Source organism: Mustela lutreola, chromosome 4 (genome assembly GCF_030435805.1).
Source record: "Mustela lutreola isolate mMusLut2 chromosome 4, mMusLut2.pri, whole genome shotgun sequence".
Lineage (NCBI taxonomy): Eukaryota > Metazoa > Chordata > Mammalia > Carnivora > Mustelidae > Mustela > Mustela lutreola.
In genome coordinates, this window is record NC_081293.1 from 198,469,546 (window position 1) to 198,484,657 (window position 15,112).

Sequence of the window (15,112 nt, forward strand, 5' to 3'; positions counted from 1 at the left end):
AAGGTAACACAAGGAAGGACCAGCACTTCTTCCGAATATAGACCAGTGTAAGTGACCCAAAGGACCTGTCAGAGTTTCTCTGTAAGACTCACCAGCCTTGGTGAGTGTAGACCAGTGTAAGTGACCCAACACCTGTCAGAGTTTCTCTGTAAGACTCACCAGCCTTGGTGAGTGTAGACCAGTGTAAGTGACCCAACACCTGTCAGAGTTTCTCTGTAAGACTCACCAGCCTTGGAGCCAGCCACAGTCATGCCGATTTTCTTCCCGGTGACTTTCCTCTTACGGACTCAAGACAAAGCGACAACAGAGAGAAAACGGAGGAGCAGAACAAGAAGACCCGTGTCTACCAAAGGTAAGAGTTTTCAGATTGGATCAGATGAGGAAAGAATGCCGAAAAAGAGCTACTCCTCCCCGGGGAGATGAAGCACACTTGGCATTTGGGAGCTTGACCGAGAGAAGTCAGAGCCCAGACCCCTGTGTGTGCAGCTTTGGGAGCCTCAGAGTAGAGATTGTTCGGAAGAGAGATTGTAGAACTGTTGCAGCACGAAGGTCTTGGTTGGATCGTGGCAAAATCTCCAGGATTATCTACTGTCAGTTTCTGAAAAAGACCACCATAGTATGTGTTGAATAAGCAAAATGCAATTTATTAGACTTACTGGAATAAGGGAGAACACTATTTTTTCTTTTTAAGATTTTACTTATTTATTTATCAGAGAGAGCATAGCAGGGGGAGCAACAAGTGGAAGGAGAAACAGGCTGCCTGCTGAGCAAGGAGCCGGATGTGGGACTTGATCCCAGGACCTTGAGATCACGACCTGAATTGAAGGCAGGCATTTAACTGACTGAACCACCCAGGCGCAAGTGGGTCTAATAAGAGAGAAGCCAGGGGAGGGTGGGAGTCTGCATGAGTGATTTAAGAAGGATCTGAGGCAACTCCCTCCAACATGGAGCAGGAGCCAGGAGCCTCCAGGCAGACGCACGTGGACTTGAAGCCTGGCTCTGCCTTTGGTAGCTGTAGGATCCCAGGCGAGTTCCTTAACCTCTTCGAAGCACTGTCTTCATCTGTGAAGCGAGGGTCGGTTGTTACCCCTACTGAATCTGGGGTGAGGATGAGCACTAATGTTGCGAATTCCCAGCACCGCGTCTCACCTGTAGGAGGTGCTTGAGAAGTGACGCTGGGTGGAGTCAGCAACTCACCACCAATAAAATAGCCAGGAGGCTTCAAAATAAATACAGAAAATAGTTTAACCTTTATATTAGAGTTAACTGTTAAAGGAGAACTTTTTCTTTTTTTTTTTTAAAGATTTTATTTATTTATTTGACAGACAGAGAGATCACAAGTAGGCAGAAAGGCAGGCGGCGGGGGGAAGCAGACTCCCCACTTAGCAAGAAGCCCGAATTGCGGCTCCATCCCAGGACCCTGGGATCATGACCTAAGCCAAAGAGGCTTTAACCCACTGAGCCACCCAGGTGCCCCGAGGAGAACTTTCGAGAAAAATTGTGTCAGGAGACCTAAGCAGAAGAAAGGTTCCTGAGATTAGGTTACTTTTATGGACACCATGTAAGAGTCATGGATTTCTGTTTAATGAAAAGTGTAATATGACATAATCAAGAGAAGGAAAAAAGATACTTTCAAATTTCAAAATGAGGAACAACCTTAAATCTTTACACAAAGCAATCAAAAATCCAAATTAAAGAGTAAGCAGTAGAGAGGGGCCCGTAGAAACAAACCAAGTACTGGATTCAAAGTGAGTTTCTGCAGCAAAGATTTGAATCTCAGCCTACTAGAGAAAAAGAAACAGAAATCCAGAAGAAAAAAGTCCTTTCCACACATCCGTTCGTTTCTGCTTGCCTTTTCTTCCAAATGCCGTGAGATCTCGAGGGCAGTGATTTTAATTAAGTCTTACCATATGCAAGACAATTCTTCTCTTAAAGAATGTGGACTGTAGCACAGAGGAGCTCATCTGTTTAAGCCGTATGGTTAACCCCGAATTTTAAACTTAATCTAAAGCTTCTGAAAGGACTTAGATTTTATCTAAGTGACATTCTCTGTACTACCCCAATGAGACAGAAACTATAGTTCTAGTTCAAGGGACATACTTAACAAAACGGACATGCTGAAACACCTGCAAATATAGTTATTCTTACCTTTAGAAACATCTGGCATCAGTAATGTCATTTTATTCTCATGTCCTATCCATTTTGTAGATGACAGATCTAAAAAGCAGGTGTCATAGGGGTGGTTCTATGATGTGGATTTCTGTTTAAATTGCAGCTTGCTCCAAACCAATGCCCTTTTCTACTTCTCTGTAATGAATCTGGTCTTAGAGTTCCTTTGACTTTCTTTTTCTTCAGACACGGCTGTCTTTCTTTCCCTCTCCCTGTGCACCCTCTAGAGGGGGTTGGGTCCTGTATCCCATTCATTACCACTCAGGCCTTCACTAAGACGCCAACAGGGACAAGGCCACAAGTGGTTGTGATTCTAAGATACATTTACATTTTGGGGGGTCAGAAATTCTTGAAGACAGAAATATTCTTTAGTGTTTTTCATTGAAGTTGGTTAGATTTGGGGGATTTCCTGAGAGACGGGGAGAGGCTGGCAGGTCAACAAAGCAGGGGAAGCTTCACTGTGAATGAGCTGAGGAGAAATTATGGACATGGAGGGCATCCAGGCAAGGCACAAGCATGGGATCCACAGGTGTGCATAGACGAGTGGGAGGGGACACAAGTCACACTGAAGAGTTGACCTCTTGCCTGCAGACCAGCTGGGCCGCTGGCCTGCCCTGAACCTGCCAAGACCCAGGGCAAACCAGTCACAAGTCCCTGGAGACACAGAGTGTCCTTGTGGTGTTGCGTCTCTGACGTTCCTGGAATGGGTGTTGGGTCCCAGTGCGAAGTCTCCTTGTGCCATTGAAAGTAAGGCTGGCCTGTTGGTGCCCTGGAGTGGAGCCTGCTAAGCCTGCGGTGTAACCCACCTCATGTCCCACACACAAGCTCGTGGCCGCTCTCTCGTTAAGGCAGAAAGCAGCAGCAGGTTGGGACTCTTGGCGGTTACCGGTCATTTGTTAATGCATGTGAGTGGGTAACCACGGGTTGCTGTACACTTGCTCACCTTGGTTTCTCTGGGGATGCTTAGTTCACTCAGAGAGGATATTTAACTGTGGAAGAAATGGGACTCTTTGAGAACGCTATTGAGAGAAATGTTCTTAATGTGTTCCGGTGCCTGAATTTATGTCGAAGAAATACTGCATCAGTACAAAGAGCATGCACTGAACAAAGGTGAAGTTCTTGTGTGGGAGAATATGATTGCTGGAGTAGGCAATCCAGTGCACGGGGGGAGAGAGACGCAGTGACAGTCTTCTGGAGCGCCGAGCGGAAAGGCCATGAGATGGGATGTGCGGCAGAGAAGTGGCTGCCAGAAGATCGGTTTATGGGATTGATTATAAAAGGGGAGTTCAAGAAAGAGGGAGGAAGTGAGAAATGGCAGAAGAAAATGTCCCCGAGTTGCAGAGAGATGGACACTTGAGTTGAAAGGGTCCATAAACAGTAAGCGACAGGAGCGGAGAAGAATCCAGTAGCTGGACACATCCTCATTAACATGTGAGGAATCAGGCATGGAGAAGCTCTGAAAACCTCAGGGAGTATGGAAGCAAGAGCAAACAGCTTTTCTACAAAGAAGAAGGATGATGTGGGTGTGAAGCCTCTTGTGGGCGGCGGGGGCGGGGGGGGGGGGGGTGTGCGGGAAGGAGACCAGTGCTGCTGAGCCAGAGGGAAAAGACTTAAAACCTGGAAGTCGTTGCCAGTCAAAATAGTCAGTGATAAGGTAGAATGAAGGCCTTTCCAGTCATGTAAAATCTCGGAGCAGTTTTTCTCACGTGCTCTTTCGCCACAAAAAATGACCAAGACTGTGGTCCCGCAGCACGCGCGTGATTGCAAGAGCCGTGGCTCCCGCAGACTCGGGCTCGGGGCCAGTTCTTCCAGCTCTGCGGGGAAAGTTTAAAGACCGAAGCAAGGAAGGAGGTGAAGAAATTGCGGATCTTACAGACAAGTCATGTCAGGACTTTGTTTTTACCTAAAATCTCCAGGAAAACTGGAATAGCTTTCACAGGAAGTTATCCCCGCGCATTTGAAGCAAACTTAAATGTGGCCAGAGTCTCGGCAGGTCCAAGTGGAAGGAAAGACAATTCGCTTATGGGAGATCCTTGTAACAGTTTATTTTGGGTGGCCCCGTTCTGATGGTGTGGCCGACCCCCACTCTCTGCAGGGCGGCTGGCCCTGGAGTGGCCTGGTGGGCTGGAACCACGTGGGTTCACTTACATGCGGATTTGGTTCAGTAAACGCAATACGGTACTGGGAATATATTTTCTCTTCCTTCTGGTTTTCTTTTTTTTTTTTTTCAGATTTTATTTATTTGAGAGAGATCACAAGTAGGCAGAGAGGCAGGCAGAGAGAGAGGAGGAAGCAGGCTTCCCGCTAAGCAGAGAGCCTGATGCGGGGTCTCGATCCCAGGACCCTGGGATCATGACCTGAGCCGAAGGCAGAGGCTTTAACCCACTGAGCCACCCAGGCGCCCCTCCTTCTGGTTTTCTTAATGACATTTGCTTTTCTCTAGCTTCCTTTATTGTAAAAATGTCGTGTATATATAATATATATATATATATATATAATGCACGTAACTTACAAGACAGGTGTTAATTGGCTGTTCATGTTATTGGTGGGACTTCTGTCACCACTGGGCTATGAGTAGATAAGGTTTTGGGGGTCAGGAGTTATACTTGGATTTTCGACTGTGTGTGCGGTGGCTGTTGTTCAAGGGCTGACCCTGTGCGGTCGTGCGGTCGTCTTCGTACCATCAGGGTGGGAAGGAGTGCCGTTTTGATTTTTATGTTTTATACAATTTCCAAAGGCAGAACGGAAGACAACGTTTAGGTATTGTCCCGTATTTCCAGTTATTGATCTTTATAATTGGAATTATGTTTCTGTGTGGCATTGGGAAGTGAAGTGAAGGAAGGAGCTGGAAGAAACCGTAGAGGCATCAGATTCCTTATTTCATGGAATGGATAGTCCAGAGATGACCAAGTTGGGGGACTCAGAAGTATGTTCCAGAGTAATCAGTCGCAGGAGGGAGGCAGAGATGACGTTGGGAGAAGGGCCCCGGGGAAGGAAGAGTAGAAGGGAAGACCGCAAGCTGCCATCCCGCTAGGGAGGTGGCAGGCGTTGCTTAAAATGCATGAATCAGGGGCGCCTGGATGGTTCAGTGGGTTAAAGCCTCTGCCTTCGGCTCAGGTCATGATCTCAGGGTCCTGGGATTGAGCCCCGCATCGGGCTTTCTGCTCAACAGGGAGCCTGCTTCCTCCTCTCTCTGCCTGCCTCTCTGCCTGCTTGTGATCTCTGTCTGTCAAATAAATAAATAAAATCTTAAAAAAAATTTTTTTTTAAAAATGCATGAATCAGAAATATGTGACAAACACACCCTTGAGGGGCTAGAGAGGGAGACTCCTTGTGTTCCAGACTCCCTCCAGCCACTCAGCGTGGGGCTGCCTCCCAGGGTCGCCATTGGGACGGTGAGCTACTGTGCGTACATTCCCGTGCTCTCGTACACGCGGTCCACGGCACACAGGGTCCCCATTCCCAAGCAGCATTATAAAGATGAGGTGGTCCGGGGGTGACCTCTATCATGCCGAGTGGAAACTGTCAGAGCAATCAGCTTTGGAACACGCTGAGCGAGGAGGTGGGAGCAAAGGCAGAAGATGCTGGTCCTTTACTGTAACGTCTGTGTAGGGTTTGAGTTCTCATCGTGTATGTGTAATAGTGTGATTGTTGCAACATCGACTATTTCTTTGGGTCTTGAGGACATGAGTGTTTAATACGGTGGGGATTGGAGAGGTGCATGTGCCCTGGTACTGGGCAGTAGGGAGCAGAGGGAACCTGCTTGCTTCATCTTGCAAGAAATAAGTGGTAAAGCAGGAATCAAAAGAAGTGTTTTGTTCTGAGACCAGAGAAATGACAGGACAAAGGCAGAGATGAAGATGACGCGGTGCCCGATTTCCCCTCCCCTCTCCCCGCATCAAGACTCTGGAATCGGACACATTTGCTCCGCCACGTCCTGAACGTGGATAGCGTGGCTCTGGGCAGACGGCGAAGCCCGCGGCCGTTCTGATGGCTCGGGGGAATCTGGCCGAGAGGCTGAAGCTGAGTCGTATCTCACACTGTTCCAGAAGGACCAGGGCTCACCCCTGATGCTGCTTTAACTGCAGAGAATGAGACTTTTGGTCCTTCTTGGACACATGTTTGCAGCCCCAGAGATCCAGTCCCTGTGGAGCTGCTAGTGTCCCTCGCCATGTCCCTCCGGAGCTGCTAGTGTCCCTCGCCGCGTCTCTCCTTCTCCCCTTCGCCCTTGCTGATGTTTCGTGGACTCATGTTCCCCTTAGATGCCAGTGAGAGGCTTCAGAGGTCATAATCACTGTTTGTTAGGCCACAAGCAGTTCATAACTTCCCAGTGGGATGGTTGAAGTCACACTTCACAATTCCCGCACCATCGGGAAATGCCAGCTAGAAGATCCTCTCGCAGGAAATGCTTCTTCTCCGACACCAAACGAGTGGGTGGTGAGGCCTGCTGTTCGGGGCCATGGGCCATCCTCCAGGGACAGGAAGAGCCCGTCCGCAGCTGCCAGACGAGGAGACGTGACTCCAGAAACACGGCTGTTGAGCCTGTCCACAGCCCTCCGGGCGGGAGTGCGCAGCGCCTCGTCGCGAGGAGGTGTGAGAACGTGGCTCCAGAAAGGGGAGGTGTGAGAACGCGGCTCCAGAAAGGGGAGGTGTGAGAACGCGGCCCAGCCATCAGTGGCTTCACGGATCCCACAAAGGTTGGGCCCTGCCAGTTTTGTCTCCTTTATTGCCAACTTGGATCTAAGTCTTCTCTTCTGCTGCTCCCCTGTCTCCATCCGTCCTCACCCCCTTTCTTTAGCTTTGTAGGATTCCAGATTAGATGAATGATAGATATCGGGAAAATGAGTAAGGAAATAAAAAATTCAGAAAACTCCCTGCTGAATTGTGTTGGGTTGTACTAGGGGCCGAGACTTCTCGCAACGTTGCCTGCGCTGCTGGGCATTTTTTTCAGAAACAACAGATACAGCTGATGGCAAAAGATTAGCAACGTCCCTTTCCGGCAGCGGTGGTGGCAGATCCGGCTTTCGGGCTAATCACATTAGTTCTTCTCTGCACACAGAGAAGTCAGAAGCAGTCATCTCTGGGCTGATGAGCAAACGCAAACTCTCATGGCGTGATGCTATCTGTCAAGAAGTGGAGACTGCAAGGGTCCTACAGACGTAGAATTTGGGTATAATAAGCCATTTAGACAAACAGCGGATATGGATTTGCTAGATCTGTTCTCTTTTCCTCATTCCACAGCCTCTGTGAGGAGGGGTTCCGTGACCTCGCTTTACAGACACTCGGCCTCCTGGTTACTCCTGTCTTTCCCCAGTGGAGAAGGTGACGAATGCCCGGAGCTAGAGGGCCGTGACTGGGCTTGTTGGTCCTCCACACATTCACAGCACCCCTGCTCCTGAGCTGCGTAGTAACGTTCGCCCACGGGGCTTGGTTTCTACAAGATGAGACCCGAGAGTCAGCGAAGACAAATGAAGCCTTTTGTAAGACCTGTCCTCGCATTAAAAAGTAAGAGGGTATTACCCTTTCAAAAAGCAAGATTTGAAAAGCAGGATTTGAAAACCAGTGAAAGGCCTGGACAAACCTCACTCCACCCGAAACTTGTTTACGCCCGAAAGTGTTATCAACCGGCTACTTCTGCTTCTGTAAAAGTGCTTGCTCAACGGTGGGCTAACTAGCTACTTTCGCTTCTGTTCGAATGCTTGCTTGATGCCCTTGCAGGCTCCCAACACCAATCAACCAACACCAGGTATGATTTTTTAAACTTGTTTGTACTCCTCCCAAAACTTGTCTGTACCTGCTTATAAAAACCCTGCATTTACTCTGCTTGGGACCTCTCAGCATCACCGGCAACAAGTGCACGTTGGTCCGGGTTCGAACTCGTAATAAACGACCCTTGCTGTTTGGCTTTGACTTGCGTCTCTGGTGGTCTTTTAAGGTGGGCATACAACGCACTCGGCATTACACCAGGAGCGTGCTCAATTGGAATCTGACCTTGGATGGACTCGGGTGTCGGGTGGGAATAATATTTGTCAGTGAACTACTCTGTCCCCAAGGGAGTATGACCAAAGTTAGGCTGAAGTTGGAAAATGCAGCAGGGCATTTTCAAAATGAGGAAACCAAATAGGGAAAAAAATGAAACATTGGAGGAAATAAAATCAGTGACAGCATTCCCTCTGATGTCTGCGTGTATCCAACGGGCATTCCTGGAGCTGTGTCTGTGCCGGGCCAGTTACCATAATGAATGGCTAAGCTAGCAAACAGTGCTTTCATAAAAAGGTTAATGAAAAAGATGTTCCTGCTTCTACTGAAGTAGTAACTGATAATTAAATCTTTTGTGGTAGATTCCTTGTTCTCATTTCTTGACTCCTTCCCTCTGGCGCGTGGTCTCCCCGTGTGCCAGAGTGCAGAGGGCGTATTTCTTGCCCTGTAAACAACGTGGGCGTGGACACTAGCGTGGGTCAGGGGACTTGTAATGAACTTGCTGTGCGTGAGCGGTGGGCTTGGTCTCATGTTCCCTGGGATCCATCGTGACAAGAACATGCCCCCGAAGGCTGTGGTCCAAAGAGAACATAGACACAATGCAACAGAAGGAAGGGCCTGGAGCCGACACCAGCTCACCCCCAGCCTCCAGCAGGGTGCTCCGCGTGTCCAGTAGCCTCACCAGTAAAAAATGCAGAAGTTTTAAGCAACTTTGTATTTTATAGTGGTGTGTTATGCTGCTTCAGTGTAGCTAATACAACCTTTAGAATTAAATCAAAATTAATTAAGCGATGGACATAATATAAAAAAGGTAGAGTTTGGGGGCCAGCACACTGACGATACACGATTGGTCTTAATGAACAACAACAGTAACTTTAGTTTAGAAATGATTCAAAAGCCTTCTTGGGGCACCTGGCTGGCTCAGTCAAAAAAGTGTACGAATCTTGATCTTGGGGTCGTGAGTTCGAGCCCCACGTTGGGTGTAGAGATTACTTAAATACATAAATTTTTTGTTTTAAAGAGAGCCTTCTCTAGCTGAAAAAAAATTATATGGGGACAAAAAAAAAGGGGGGGGGGGAGGAAAAAAAGGCAGGGGGAGAGGAAACATCTCCAAAGAGGCACATTTTACCTGTCTAGGAAGCATTACAAGAATCCATTAGCTGGGAAAAAAAGAAAGAATCCATTAGCTGTCCTTGGAATTCTCACGTGTTTACAAGGTGGTTTCCCTGGCTGTCAGTGGACATTACCCACTGTCCCTTTCTGACCCACTGGGGTCCTACCTCCCACTGCCACACCAGCATCTGTGCCATCAGCACTCATTGGAGCTGCTGCCAATGTCAGATGTCAGAGGGCTCGTGTCTACACTGACAGCCCTTGCCGTTGCCAGAGCTGCTGGAACCAATTCTGCAGACATCCTGTCCCTTCCATTCTTACTCGGAGATTTGTGGTGGCCATCCAGGCCAAGGATGTGTTGATGCCAGTCAAGGCTGCAGAGAGAGACATTGCATTATAGTTGGGTTCTTCTTTCTCAGTCTTGGGCAATGCCCGCTTGATGAAGTTCTAGAACCTAGGTGAGGTTCGGTGGGCTGAGGTCTGGAGCTGATGACCAAGAAAGAATTCTTGAGACATCTTTGGTGCACAATGGTGGTTTATTAAAGCATGGGCAGGAAGAGCTGCTGCTCAGGACTGTGAGGGATGGCAGGTTGTGTACCCTGCGGTTGGGGGAAGGTGAGGCGAAGAGAGGTTTCAGCGGAGTTTCATATGCTAAAGAGGGCCTACAAGGTGCCAGGATGTCGAGGCCTGCCGGAGGCCTTGCCCTTGTGGCTGGATCAATGTTGTCTTTAGACCAGCCATTAACATTAAGATAGTTGGGAGACTTTTTGGTGGGGTGTCACAATCCTGCTATCAGTCGTCTTTGTTAGTGAGATTTAGGACATTTGTAAGCCAAGGGAGACTCCTGTCTAGCAGGATTGTGAGCTCTGCAAGTTAACTATTTGCTTATTGTTCAAGGCAGTCAGGGCTGCCTGAGGGATGCTACACATAGGACTGAGGGAGAGGAATGGAGAGGGGGGTGAGGGGGTGCAAGGCGCCAGCTTTTACTTTGTCTTCAGCCAGCCTCGTGCTCCCTCATCACGCTCATTGGGAACTCAGCTTGAGAATTTTCACTTTCGGCCCAAGTGAGTTCTTCACTAGGGATCTCCTTAATACTTCTGGGAGAACGTGTTTGCAGGCTGCTTCTCCAGCCTCTGGTCATGCTGAGGGCCCCCAGAGTGCCTGTCCCAGGCTGGCGTCCAGCCACACTGGGACTTCCGTACCTCTTGGTTTTCTATAACGAAGGATGAAAAGAGGATACACTGATGGAGATGCGACAGCCCTGCTGGAATTAATACTAAAGCAAGAGAGAGACGGAAGAGCTAAGGGAGAAATGATCACACGGCCTGGTGTCTTCTCCGTGGGCTGAGGGAATTCAGGATGCTTCCCTGACAAGATCTCCCTGCTCTGAAGCCCATGGACATACATGGGGATGTATTATGGGTCTGGATGGTTCTAAGAGTGAAGGTCGATACCAAGGTCCCAAGTTTTGCAAAACTCTGAAAAACTGGGACCTAGCCTGGAAGCAGGAGCCTGGATCCCAGCAGGACGGTGACCTCAGGGCCAGCGCCGGAAGATGAAGCTGTAAAATGGACGAGAGAAGAAGGACATTGGCAGGGACTTTTTAATGCTTTGAATTACTCTGTTTTATGCTGCTGGTGCATGGTTTAATGAGGAGGTTTCTAAGGATCCTTGTACCTCTAACTTGCGATGATTCTATCTAGACATTTAATGGAAACTTTCCGTTGCTTTCCTAACGCAGCTGCCACATGTCTGCTGTTTAATGGGCTTGCTTTATATCCTGAATATCCCGAGGAGATGGAAATAAATCAGCTCAAGTTCTGTCTACTCCATCAGTCGAAGAAGAAAAGAAAGTGGCATAAAATTGCAAGAGAGAGTGGAAAATTTTCTTGCTCTATGGGAAAAAATGATGATTGAGCTGAAATAATTAGCAGAAACTCTCTTTGTGTAGCTAGGAGAAACCATGCAGAAAGCAGAAGAGGGGCACTGAGAGCCAGCCACGGACTTGGGAGGTCATCGGGGCTGGATGCTTAAGTTTGGGGCTTCTGGACTATTTTCAGAGTCACTGGTCAATCTCCTTTATTTTGCTAAATTCCAACTTTTATTTACTTCCCAGAACTGGTCTTTCTAGTATTTTTATGGAGCAAATCTGATTATAAAAACTTTATTTTTCAGGGTTTGGCTGAATTCCTTTGTGGAGGCCAAGAGAAACAGGGCTGTACTCCCCTCGAGTCTAGCCCTGACATAAGTACAGCCATCTTGGCAAAGCAAAAGCTGGCACCTTGCACCCCCTCTCCTCCCGCTCCCCTCCCCTTGGCAGTGTGTGTGACATTCCTCAGCCACCTCTAACTGCCCTAAAAGGAAAACAAATAGTTAACTTGCAGAGATCACAGTCCTGCAAAACAGGAGTCTCCCTTGGTTTACAAATGTCCTAGAGATCTACAAACAAAGAAGCTATCTAACAATAGCACAATTTCCAGAGGCAAATAACTCAGTTCCTCAAGCCCTAAATAAAGTTAAATTTCTTCTAAACCCAAATCTCACTAACAAGGACGCTTGATAACAAGAATGTGACATTCCACCAGGAAACTCCCAATTGTCTTCATGCTAGTGCCTCATTACAGGGGAAAATGGCCTTGGCTTGTTAGTAACCAGGCCTTCAATATCCTGACAGTCTTCTTTACCCTGAGAGCCCTTCTGAACACCCTCTTTGTCCTCACCCACAGTCGAGTCCACCCCTACACTGCCTTTAAAAACTCTGACTATAATCTGGCTTGGGGTCCAAGTCCCTACTCCGCTGTGTCGGGTATACTTGGGCCCAGGCTTCAGCTCGTCATATAAACCCTCGTGTGATTGCATCGGTGCTTGGCTCCTTGGTGGTCTCTCGGACGCAAAAACTCGGGCATACCACCTTGTGTTGAAGATTGTAGTAAAATCTCATCTGCTCAGACTGAAAGACCCGCGGATCCCCTTACCCAAGAATCCAACACTGCCACTGGATGCAATCAGCAAGAGGCTCTTTATTGTTACGCAGGCGCCTGCGGGTGGTCAGCGCGCGCCTGCGGGTGGTCAGCAGCTCCTGCTAGCTGAGCACACCCAGCTGGGGTGGTGCCGGGTTTTTATAGACAGGTACAAACAAGTTTTGGGTGGGGCGCAACTGATTGGTTGACAGTTAGAACTTTTGAAAAAGGCCTTAGTGGAGTTTGCTGATTGGCTTTGGGGACCCGCGCGCGCGCGCGCGCGCGCGCGCGCGAAGAGAGAGGCGGGAAGGGGGAACAAGCTGATTGGTTCTGAGGGCCCACGCGCGGGAGGAGAGAGGCAGGGAGGGGGAACAAGAAGGGGGAAGGTAGGAGTGCCATCATGGCGTCTTCTATTATTTCTATAAGCCAAGCAGTTACAGAAGGGCAAAAGAGCAATTAATAAGCAATTAATAACCTAATTTACGCCTAAAAGCCAGCGGTTCACAGAAAAGCAAACAAGCGGTTAGTTATCCTATCTGTCTACTAAGGGAGGGGTCTTTCAAGACCAGAGGCTTTAAATCCGTTTTCAGAAGCAGGTTTGCTCCTTCCTTATTCAGAATCCTCTAATCGGTGATCGGTAGACCAGGGGATAGACTGAGAGCTGTTTTTGTTCCTTCTGGAAAAGGGGGTATAAAAAATACTCATGATAATGCTCAAACACCAGTCAATACTCAAGCTGAGACCACAAAGGGAATGCTGTGTCTCTTTATTAAACTAAATTAAGAAATTCACGTTAAATCTCTTAAGCTCTCCCTTCAGCACAGCAAAAACTGCCGCCATGTTATTAAATAGTTTATAATAATATATATAATACTATATATAATATATAATATAATAATATATAATAATATATATATATAATATATATAAAATAGTTTATAATTTTTTTGGTCACTTCCAATGAGACTCGTTTTTCACCCTGTAATCAACTAGCCAATATTTATTGAGGTAAAACTTGGCACAGAAGACACTCTTGGGACTACACAAAGAGTCTGCCCTAAAGGAGATTAAACTTTGGTTGAGGAAACCAACCTCATTAACGTGGCTCTCAGTAGTTAAACTGTGCCCTTGGGGATTGCCCCTCCTTAGAAGGACACAGGATTACAAATGACAATGAATTTCCTCTGTCAAACTTAAAGTTCAAATCACCTGAAAAGCCCTTGAAAGAGATCAGAAGTGGGGAAGTGGGGCTCAGGGTTTTTATCCCACTCTGGGAATTCCAGGGTATTTATTTCTCTCTGTGGAGTCTTGCTGTGTCCCTTGACCCTACAAAAGTCCTTGCCTTCTGGGCTTTGGAAACCTCTTCCTCAGCAAAAAAGAAACTTTCCTCAAATTCCCTAAAGCTCAGTGTTCTGGTTTTGATGAAGACCCAGGTTGGTGGGGCGCCTGGGTGGCTCAGTGAGTTAAGCCACTGCCTTTGGCTCAGGTCATGATCCCAGGGTCCTGGGATTGAGCCCCGCATCGGGCTCTCTGCTCAGCAGGGAGCCTGCTTCCTCCCCTCTCTCTGCCTGCCTCTCTGCCTACTTGTCATCTCTCTCTGTCAAATAAATAAATAAATAATCTTTAAAAAAAAAAAAAGACCCAGGTTGGTAGAAGGACCTCCCTGTTATGAGTAACACAGATGGTGGAATTCTAGGCACCATGGGGCAGCAATAGCGGAGTAATAATTTGGTGAGGACCCCTTCATTCATGTCACTAGGTAGTCAATCTGATTTGTTTACTCCTTATTGTAAACTTTGAATCACTGAAACCCAGTGCAATTCTTAAGTAAAAATAATGTGTGTCCAGCAAATGGAACAGATTTTTAAAGGAATTGCTCATGATGATTTAGTGAATTTCAGGTTTCTATTTCATAAATAACAAAATAGAAATTAGGAGCATGTCAGAACACATTAATACTCACACACAGATAAAAGTGATTTTATTAGAACTGGTAAATTATGCTTACTTAATTCAATTGTCATGCCTGGCACTTTGCTATATATCCTGTGGGTTTTTACTCCCTGGATGTGTTACAGTTCAACAAGACAAACATATTGGGTAAATGATACAATAGGAATGCAGTTATGGGTCAATAAATCTTGTTTTTCTGTGTTCCTCCAGTAGACATTGGCTCTCCTTCCCCTGACATATTAGGGCAGCTTTGTGAAAATGGGACATTAACATACATGCACTCTCTCATTCCCTCCCTCTGTCTTTCTCTTTCCCTCTGTCTTTTTAAGGCCAAGTGGGAAAATAAATGAAAAGGTAAGACATCCATCAGTGAACTTTAGATGGCAGACTAAAGGAGACTTGCTGGTTAGCTAGATGGCACTGACCCATCTGTTTTAGTTTCTGGCGAGAGGAAGTCTGATTGGGCTGTGCGAGCTCACAGTCACTGGACTTCTGGTCATGTCCTGCAGGCCGGATCTCACAGCACTGGGGACGGGGTGTGGTCCAGAAAACAAACACACATCAGCTGCATTTCCATTACTGGACCATCCAGATGGAGGCAAGACTGAACGTACAGATCACCACCGGTGATTCAGGACCAGCGGTGTCTGAGAAGACCTGTGGGAGCCCGGGGAATGGGAATTGGACCCTGAAGGGCTCATCCAGGTAGAGATCTTGATCTCAGTCCCTTCTGTCTGGCAAGAACCATCTCTAACAAAATTCAGGCACACCCCAGCCAACTTCTTGAGCATCTCCAGCTCTGCACAGGGTTCTCCTTCCCTCCTTGGGGCTCAGTGCACTTCCCTACCCTGGGGTCCTTCACCAGATGGCCCCTCCATGTCACTGCCGTGTCTCAGAACTCTTCTTTCCTCTTCTCCCTGGGAAAACACCTACTTCTA

The 15,112-nt window shown here is 47.6% G+C and overlaps 1 long non-coding RNA gene across 2 annotated transcripts in view; it reads left to right on the top strand.

Annotated features, from left to right (window-relative positions):
• LOC131829973 (uncharacterized) overlaps positions 1-15,112 on the top strand; it is a 233,990-nt gene that overhangs the window by 174,617 nt on the left and 44,261 nt on the right. The window contains exon 4 of one of the 2 annotated variants that reach the window (XR_009353047.1): positions 7,411-8,052. The exons of the other annotated variant lie outside the window; for it this stretch is intronic. This is a non-coding gene — a long non-coding RNA (uncharacterized LOC131829973). Of the gene's footprint in view, positions 1-7,410; positions 8,053-15,112 lie in introns of those variants that run through there. 2 annotated transcript variants of the gene reach the window in all.